General features: G+C 40.7%; 1 protein-coding gene across 4 annotated transcripts in view; it reads left to right on the top strand.

The window, feature by feature from the left end:
- Positions 1-5,805: 5,805 nt before the first annotated feature.
- Positions 5,806-9,556, top strand: part of LOC141495857 (protein shisa-5-like) — a 52,841-nt gene continuing 49,090 nt past the window's right edge. The window contains exons 1-2 of one of the 4 annotated variants that reach the window (XM_074197668.1): positions 5,806-5,976; positions 7,636-7,690. The gene's annotated coding sequence lies outside the window, so the exon portion shown is untranslated. Of the gene's footprint in view, positions 5,985-7,635; positions 7,691-9,556 lie in introns of all 4 variants that reach the window. The other 3 variants (XM_074197669.1, XM_074197665.1, XM_074197666.1) reach the window with 3 other exon arrangements.

The raw sequence follows: 9,556 nt of genomic DNA, 5'->3' as shown, positions 1-9,556 counted from the left end.
TATGAATTTAATTTGATGAAATTAAAAAAAAAAATGAAACCTGGAAAACTCTCTTCAAATATAATTGAAAAAATAACTAAATTTTTAAAAATGCTTGCTTCTTGAGAGCAGGGACTGTCTTTCTTTTTGTATTTTCATTGCTTAATACAGGCCCTAGTACATAGAAAGCTCTTAATAAATGCTTATTTACTAACTGACAATTAGCAAACATTAGCTTAGCATGTTCTATGTTCAAGGAATTATTCTCAGTTCTTAGAGGAAGATACGAAGATAAACAAAATGTGGATACTTTCCTGAAAAAGGTTATTATAGTCTAATGTGGGCTTGTCATGTAAACAAATAATTGTAATATAAGCAGAATTTATTACAAACAAAGAGAAGTTCAGGCAAAATGCTATGAAAATCTGAGCAGAAGCATCACTTTCAGCTAAGAGGAAGGGATGTAGGGAAGGTTTTGTGAAGAAAAAACACATTGGATTTTAAAGAAAGGAGATTTCATTAAGAAGAAGAGTAAGAAGATAAGGAATTTGCTACTGGCATGTTTTGAGCAAAGGGCACAAGAGGGCAGAATGATGGGCAGATGAAAAGTAGAATAATGAGAACAGTATGAAATAAAGCTGGAAAAGTAGTTGGGGCCAGATTTTAGAGTGTTTTTGGTTTGGGGGGGTCCATTTCTTTCTCTGGTCTTTGTTTAAATTCCATAGTTCTTTTTCTGGATACAGATGATATTCTCTATCCCCAGATCCCCTAAAATTGTCTGATAATTGCACTGATAGAGTGAGCAAGTCCATAAAGGTTGATCATCACCCCCATGTTGCTGTTAGGGTATACAATGTTCTTCTAGTTCTGCTCATCTCGCTCAGCATCAGTTCATGCATCATATAAAAAACTCATATAAATCATTACTTATTAGAGAAATGAAAATTAAAGCATTTCTAAGGTACCACCTCACACCTCTCAGATTGGTAAATATGAGCAGAAAAGACAATGATCAATGTTGGAAGGGATGTGAAAAATCTGGGACACTAATGCATTGTTGGTGGAACTATGAACTGATCCAACCTTTCTGGAGAGCAATCTAGAATATTGCCCAAAGGGCAATAAAAATGTGCATATCCTTTGATCCAGCAATACTTCTACTAGGTCTATATCCTGAAGAGATCATGAAAAAGGGTAAAAACATCACTTGTACAAAAATATTCATAGCAGTCCTGTTTGTGGTAGCAAAGAATTGGAAACTGAAGGGATATCCATCAACTGGGGAATGGCTGAACAAATTGTGGTATATGTACATTATGGAATACTATTGTTCTATTTGAAATCAGAAGAGATGGGATTCCAAAGGAGCCTGGGAAGACCTGCAAGTTTGACTGACATGATACTAAATAAGTAGTTTAATTAATATTTTTAGAAAGATTTCATTTATTTTGAGTTTTACAATTTTCCTCCATTCTTGCTTCCCTCCCTCCCTCCACCCTCCACAGAAGGCATTCTGTTAGTCTTTGCATTGTTTCCATGTTATACATTGATCTCAGTTGAATGTGATGAGAGAGAAATCATATCCTTAAGGAAGAAAAATAAAGTTTGAGATAGTAAAATTTCATAATAAGATAATGAGCTTTTTTTTTTTTTTTTCCTAATTTGAAGGTAATAGTCTTTGTTCAAAGTCCATAATTCTTTCTCTGGATACAGATGGTATTCTCCATTGCAGACAGCCCAAAATTGTCCCTGGTTGTTGCACTGATGGAATGAGCAAATCCATCAAGGTTGATCATCACCCCCATGTTACTGTTAGGGTGTACAGTGTTTTTCTGGTTCTGCTCATCTCACTCAGCATCAGTTGATGCAAATCCTTCCAGGCTTCCCTGAATTCCCATCCCTCCTGGTTACTCATAGAACAATAGTGTTCCATGACATACATATACCACAGTTTGTTAAGCCATTCCCCAATTGAAAGACATTCTAAGTAGTTTAATTTAGATAGAATTGTCTTTTTTATTATATTAGCTCAATTGCTCATGGATAGGCTGAACTAATAGGGTATTCTTTTTTTTTTTAGATTTTTTTTTTTTAGGTTTTTGCAAGGCAAATGGGGTTAAAGGGCTTGCCCAAGGCCATACAGCTAGGTAATTATTAAGTGTCTGAGACTGTATTTGAACCCAGGTACTCCTGACTCCAGGGCTGGTGCTTTATCCACTGTGCCACCTAGCTGCCCCAATAGGGCATTCTTACTTTTCCAATGCATATGGGTACCTTTATGCAACTTGTAGTGTTGGCAGATACTTGTAGCAATGAGAGGTTAAATCACTAATGCAAGGCCCTTTAAGCAAATATATGTTAAAGATGGCTAGAATCCAGTTCTTTCTGACTTCAAGTTTAGCTCTCATTTATGTCAGGCTGCCTCTCCCCAGTCTATTTTTTTATAGTTGCTATAAGCACTATACTTCCTCCATCACTCCCAGTACCCCCAAACCATCCTCACTGCTCAGGTCTCACTTCCCTCTTCTTGAAATTTAGATTCTGTGGTTAACCAAATTTAACTATTCATTGTCGTCTTAACCTTCTGATCCTCAACCCTTCCTACTACTCAATCTTTTGAGCTACTGAATGATACTGGAGGAAAATACATCATTGTGCCCAAAGGGTTCATTATAAAAACTCACTATCTTACCTGGAGATTTCAGATCTTTTCTGCCCTCAAGCATTGCCAGCTGAATTTTCCATCCTAGCTATTCCATAGACATTTTAAACTTAAATGTCTAAAGTGAACGTGTCTTCTGCTGTAAATCTGTCCCTCCTCTTAAATTTGATATTTTTGTCAAGGACATCTGGTCACCCAGTCAAAACCTGTCATTTTTGCTCCTCTCTCTTCCTCATCCCTAAAACTCACCCTATTAACATTACAAAAAAGTGTTTCAATGGGACTTACATGGAAACAATTGTACCCATTCAACTTTTACCCTATTGTTCACTGCCATGGGGAGAGAAGAGGGAAGGGAGAGTGGTAGAAAAATGTGAAACTCATAAATGGATGAATGTTGAAAATTATCTTTGTATGTACTTGGAAAAAATATAAAAAATTTTAAATGGTCATTTCAAACTTAAATACAAAAAGAAAAAAGTCTATGAACAAAGTACCTCACAAAAAAGAAGATTCTATATGAAACCATGAATCTCCATTTCACTGTAAACTTTTTAAAACTATATAACAAACACTAAACATCATTTTCAAAGTCATCCTGCTTTTCAGTTCTTCTGTCTGTGTTTTTTTGGGTTGTTGCTGTTCTCCACTGTGCATTTTTTAATTTTTTTTTTCCCTCTCTTACTCCACACTTGAGAAGACCACTATTAGACACAGGTATAGGTGCACATAAAACCCATTATACATATTTATGTTTAACAATTCTTTCTCTGGAGGTGAATAGCATCTTCTTTCACAGTTGATTTTGAGCATTTCGAATACTCAAAATGATTTGGTCATTCACAATTGTATACAGTACACTCTTACTGTATACAATGTTCTCTAAGTTCTGCTCATTTCATGTTCAATCATCAGTTTGATCTAGAAGAGAGAGTGACTTTGCACAACACTCCTTCACTTAAATCCAATCCACTTGCAAGTCACAGAATAATAAGGTCCTCTTCTGATAATGAAGGGCAAACAATAACCACTATCTTGTCCATTTTATCTTTACAATACATGGAAAATCAGATATCTTGTTCTTTTCTTTATAGTTTATATTTATTACATATTACATTATATTTATTACATATATTACAGTTTATTTACTTTGTATTCCTTCATATTCTTTACATGCTTCTTCGAATTCACTCCAATATTCATTCATTCATTCATGTATTTGTTTAGCCATTCCTTAATTGATGGAAATCTACCTTATTTCCAGTTTTTTAACTCACATAGAAAGTGCTACTATGAATATTTTGGTATTTATGGAATTTTTTTTCTGTCTTTGAGTTTGGAAGTGAATGGCTAGCAATGAGGTCTCTGGGTGAAAAGGTACGGAATCTATATGCTTTTGAATATTTTATACATTTTATTAATATATTTATTTACATATAACACAACATATATATTCATTGTTGTAAATTTTTTCCACAATAGTTGTATCAATTTTCTTTTTTCTATTTATGAAAATATGAAATTCTATTTTTTTCAGTTAGCTAGGTGATACAGTAGATTAACCATGGGTCTGGAGTCAGGAATTCAAATTCAGCCTCAAAAAAATTAATAGCTATATAACCCTAGGTAAAGCACTTCATCTGTTTTTGTTTCCTTAAATGTAAAATGAGGGTAATAATAGGATCTATCTCCCAGGATTGGTGAAAGGATATAATGAGATATTTATAAGGTGATTAGCACAGTATTTTGCCATAGTAGGCACTTAATAAATGTCTGTTTCTTCTAATAAAGTCAATAATTAACAAATATAATTTTTTTCAATGAACCAAAAAGAACATGGTCAAAGAACAAGAAAGGAGAATGGGAAAATAAGAGCCCTGCCAGCTCTGAATCTTCAGGCTCTACTCTTGTACATGATAGTGGGTAGTTTTAATGTAATACCCAGATGTGCTTTTTTTTTTTTGGCAAGGCAATGGTGTTAAATGTACATTAAATTAAATGCTAATTTTAGGCACACAAAAGCAGCAGTTTTGTTACTTCCTTATTTTTGAAATACTTTATGTATTTTTCCACCTATAGGCAAGGGTAGCTACTTCCTTGTTAAATAAAATTTGTGACATTGTTCTCTGTAGAAGACTCCCAATATTCTCAATCTCTTTTGCTTCACCATCTATTTTCTGTGCTTTTACTGCTTTAATTTAATAATGTAGCAATTAAATTATCACGATTGTATGCCCTTCTGAATTTTTTTCTGTTCATTTTCTGTATTCTATTGATGCTTAAATTTTTTTTTTTTTTTGCATTTCTATCTAACTGCTATCTAATCATCCCTCCTCTGTATACATCATTCCTTCTGTGCAGCAAACAGGGACAGTTCAAGCAAAATAAGTCAACACACTGGATAGACTGGAAGTAAAGAAAAATTCTTATTCGGCACCCTTAAACCATCAGCTCTCGTTCTCTAGCTCTCCCTCCCTCCCTATTTTGCCTCCTCTCTCTTTCCCTTTCCTCGCCTCCTCCCTCCTTCTCTCCCCTTCCCACCTCTCCCTTCTTTCTCTTTTCCCTTCTAGCCTTTCTTCCCTTTTCTTCTCTCTGTCTCTGTCTCTCTCTGTCTCTCTCTCTGTCTCTCCCCCCGCCCCCCAGACAGTTTTCCCGATGCTTTGGTTGGCTCTAAAGTCTTCCAGCTCGGTTTCCCTTTCCATGCCGGGGGGCACCGTGGGCACTGTGGGTTCTCTCGTGGCAGCTCCCCCGGCGCCCGTCAGCGGACCCGGCGGCTTCAGGTCTCCCAGGTCCGCTGCTGGAGCGGCGCCGGTCCGTCCCCTCACACCCCAGTCTTCACTGTCTCCAGTCGAGGGGCGCCCACGTCGCGTCTGGGTCTCCGCTACCACCAAACCGCTGCTCTAACTCTTGGCGTCCCCATGGGTTGGCCCGGTTTTCCGGGGTGTTTTCAATAGAAAGGGGGCCAGGGTTCAAGTTCCAAGCAGAACTGCTGGGTGGAGCCGCCCCTCGGCCCCGGGGTCTGGCCCCGGGCTCCGGACTAAGTCTCGGGGTGCGCCCCCCTCCTGCCATGTGGTAGGGAGCTGCCAGACCCGGAGGCGCAGCGGGGTTGGGGGGGGTGGAGGGGAGGAGGAGGAGGGGGGTTCCGGGAACAGGCCGGGGCGGGGCCAGAAAGAAGGAGGGTCTCTGTTTCCGCCCCGCTGGCCCCCGCACTTGGGCCCGGAGATGCTGTAGGGCTGTGGCCAGCGGCGGCGGCTCGGGCTCCCGTTCCGGCTCCGGCTCCGGCTCCGGCTCCGGCTCGCCCCGTCCTTGGCCCCGCAGAGGGGCCGGAGCGCTCAGTAAGTCGGTCCGTCCGCCCGTCCCTCCGCCCGCCCCTTGGGGTGCTTCTGTGGCGGCTGCGTCCTCCCCCGGGCGCCCCTTCTTTCTCCTGCTGCTGCTCCCGTCACCGCGGGGCCGGTAATGGGAGAAGGCAGGAGGTGCCCCTGGCCAGGGGGCGAGGGGCGAGGGGGTTCAACCTTGGACAGAGGGAGGAGGGGTGCCCTACTTGGACGCGGGGTGGGAGGCTTAGCCTAAGGACCCTGGTAGGAGTAAGGGGCATCCAGCCTCCACCTCGGCCTGACCTGGGCAGAGGGACTGGGGGGCCCTAGACCGATTGCCCAGACTTGACTCCTGATCCCAACTTTGGAAGAAGTTCTTTTCCCTTTTTTCCCCCTTTTTTTAGGTTTTTGCAAGGCAAATGGAGTTAAGTGGCTTGCCCAGGGCCCCCCAGCTTGGTCATTATTAAGTGTCTGAGGTCTGATTTGAACTCAGGTACTCTTGACTCCAGGTACTCTATCCACTGAGCCACCTAGCCGCCCTTGAAGTTCTTTGTCTAATGGGGGGAAGGAAACAAGTCTAAGCAAAACTCAACCCTCCTCCACTCTCCCATTTGAGGCTGTTAGCACCCCCCTGCTTAACTAAGGCCTTAAAGTCTCCTTACTGTGTCCCTGTGACTTCCATAACTCCAATCAACCTTTTACTTAATAACCCTAACATTAGTCCCAGGAAAGGAGACAAAATTTCAGCCTCTCCCCCTGGGTGCCTCCCTGGGCCAGACCTTTGTTCAGAGGTGACATAATTTTTCCTCATTGTCTGGAAGATATTGTCACACCCCCTTACCCTTAGATCCTCAGGAGGAAGAAATGAGTGAAAACTTATCTAAGGTGATATGACATAAACTTTTCTGGGCTTTAAGGTTCCTCATCTGTAAAATGGGGATGATCCTAACCCTGGCTCCCCAGCCAAGTGGGTCCAGGAGAGTAAAATGAAGAGACTGACTTTGAAAGGACATGTAGGGTTGTTCTTGTATAGCAGCCACATACTTCAGGGCTAAAGCGAACCTAGGGCATAGGACTCAGATTTAGAATCGGAAAGATCCCATCTTCCCAAGTTCAAACCTGGCCTTTCTCACTTAGCAAAGGTGTCACCCTGAGCAAGTCACTTAAAACTATTTGCCTCAGTTTCCTCATTTGTAAAATGATCTGGGGAAGGAAATGGCAAACTACTCTAATTCTTTGCCAAGAAAACTCCAAATGAAATAATGAATAGTTGAACTTAACAGAAATGACTATAAACAAGTATTTGAAAATCACATGGCAGGGCAGCTAAGTGGCACAGTGGATCCAGCCTCAGACACTTAATAATGACCTAGTTGTGTTATCTTGGGCAAGTCATTTAACACCATTGCCTTGCCAAAAAAAAAAAATCACACCTGGGTATTGCATTAAAGCTACCCACTAACATGCATAAGAGTAGAGCCTGAAGATTCAGAGCTGGCAGGCAGGGCTCTTATTTTAACTACAAGGAAATTGAGGCCCCCAGAAAGGGATAGACTTGCCCAAGTTCATACAGAGATTTTCCAGGTCAAGGGCTAGAAGAACTATTTTCTGTCTACAGATGGCTGTCTTCTGAGTACAGTTTTGATTAGTGTTAAAGTAGCAACACAGTCTGTTCCCCAGGTAACACTCGGAGTATTGCAGAATCCTTTTATCCTCAGGGAAGTTGCCACATCAGGTAGGGATTCCAAGTTGGAATTCTGGGGTTTGTTTTGGTTTGGTTAGGGGGGATTGCTGGGGTGCAGGGGAACAAGTCTGGGCCAGGGGACAATGTTTCTTTGTCTTTCCTTCATCAATCTATCTGGGATTCAAAAAGTTTCCTAGCCTTGGTGGAACAACTCAGACTTGGTGGCCCTAACCAGTCTGAGCTAGGGAGGAAGAATGTATGAGCTCACCCTTGTAGTTAGTGTGTCAAATGGGAGTTGAAATGAGATTTTTTTTTTAATACTCTAAATATGATCTCCCAACCCTTAATAAGACCTGCTATCTAGGCAGTCCTTATCTTATTCCCAAGCTCCAGGAAGGAGGTGGGGGCACAAACACGGAAATATTCTAAAGGAAGTAAAACAATTCCACTGAAAATATGGGTGGGACAGCTGTGAGTTGTGTATATGTGTAGGCTTGGTACACATTGCAGAAGGGAGTAGTGTGTTTATATATGTATGTGTGTATATGTATGTATATAGTGAATTTGTATTTATATACATATATGTACAGAGAAACTGTATGTCTGTCATACAATCTAGAGGAAAGTTATGTGTCTGTGTTATACAATATGGGACAATTGTGTAAATTATGTGAGGCACAGTTTTCAGGGAAATTATGTCTTTAGTACGTGTGTGAATAAGTGAAAGAGACAGAGACAAAGAACAGAAGGGAGTTGTGTTTGTGGATCTGGTACACAACATACAGAATAAAGGGGATTAATGTGTATATGTGTGATGCACAACACAGAAGGGAATTGTGTATGAGATATAAAATACAGTTGGGATATTGGTTTTGAGCCTCATGGAGAAATAAAAGGGGAGAGGTTTCAGAGTGGAAAGGTTGGTTTTCTGTTGAGTCCAGTAAACAAACAGCACCAGACTCCTGCTGAGCCAAACCCAGGACCCAGGAGTGCTGACACACTAGAGCTGGTGCTGGGAGTTCAGACAGAACATTGAGCCTCTCATCACAGAGGCTGAACTCTGACCCCAGTCCCAAACTAAGCTCACTTCCTCAAGCATATGCTCTAGTGAAGAGGCTTAAAATTTTTTCCCTACTTAAAGCAAATTAGGGGAAAAGCCACCTAAATTACAAATACACCCATACTTGTTCATTTTAGGCAGGAAATAAAGCATTTTTGATGACCCTGGCAATGACTAAACCCTTACCAATAGTCTAGCCCAAACCCTGAGTCTTAACAAAATAACTTTAATCTCAGTCTAGAGGATTACCTCTTATCATAAGCAGTTTGCACTGTTTTATATTGTTGGTCATGAGGGGGACTGGGAGACAAAATATAATTAGTTCAGTGTATTGCTCCTTCCTTTTTCTGGTAACAGGACTCAGCCCATGTGATTTGCTGAAAAAAAAATCAATAACTCCCCTAAATTCATGAAAGAAAAATGATAATTGGAAGACCGGATGAATTCTGTTTAAGAACCTGGACAATCAGTTAATGAAGTTTTTTTAATTTTAGTTGTATTTTGATTTTGTCTTTTTATCTCCCCTGGTGCCCAATTCAATGTCTGGCAAAATATTTGTTGATTTAAATGTTTAGTGATTACCACTGTTCTTACCTGCATGTAATTAGTGATTATCTGGTTTGGAGGAGGCAAGTTTGAGGGGGTGGTCTTTGGGTACTTTGGTAGGATTGTGTTTTATGTTTGTAAGGTGGGTTAGATAAACTTGAACCACTTTTGGCAGTTAGATAGCTGAGTTAGTGCTTTTTAAAAAGGTTAGAAACTCAGCTTCTTGGAATTGGTTGAGATCAGGGATCTTAGAATGGACCACCAATGAGTTCAATTGGGGGTGCTTCTTGAGCTCAGATTAAGGGAGTGAC

Source organism: Macrotis lagotis, chromosome 8 (genome assembly GCF_037893015.1).
Source record: "Macrotis lagotis isolate mMagLag1 chromosome 8, bilby.v1.9.chrom.fasta, whole genome shotgun sequence".
Taxonomy (NCBI): Eukaryota; Metazoa; Chordata; class Mammalia; order Peramelemorphia; family Peramelidae; genus Macrotis; species Macrotis lagotis.
This window is presented reverse-complemented; position numbering and strand designations above follow the sequence as displayed.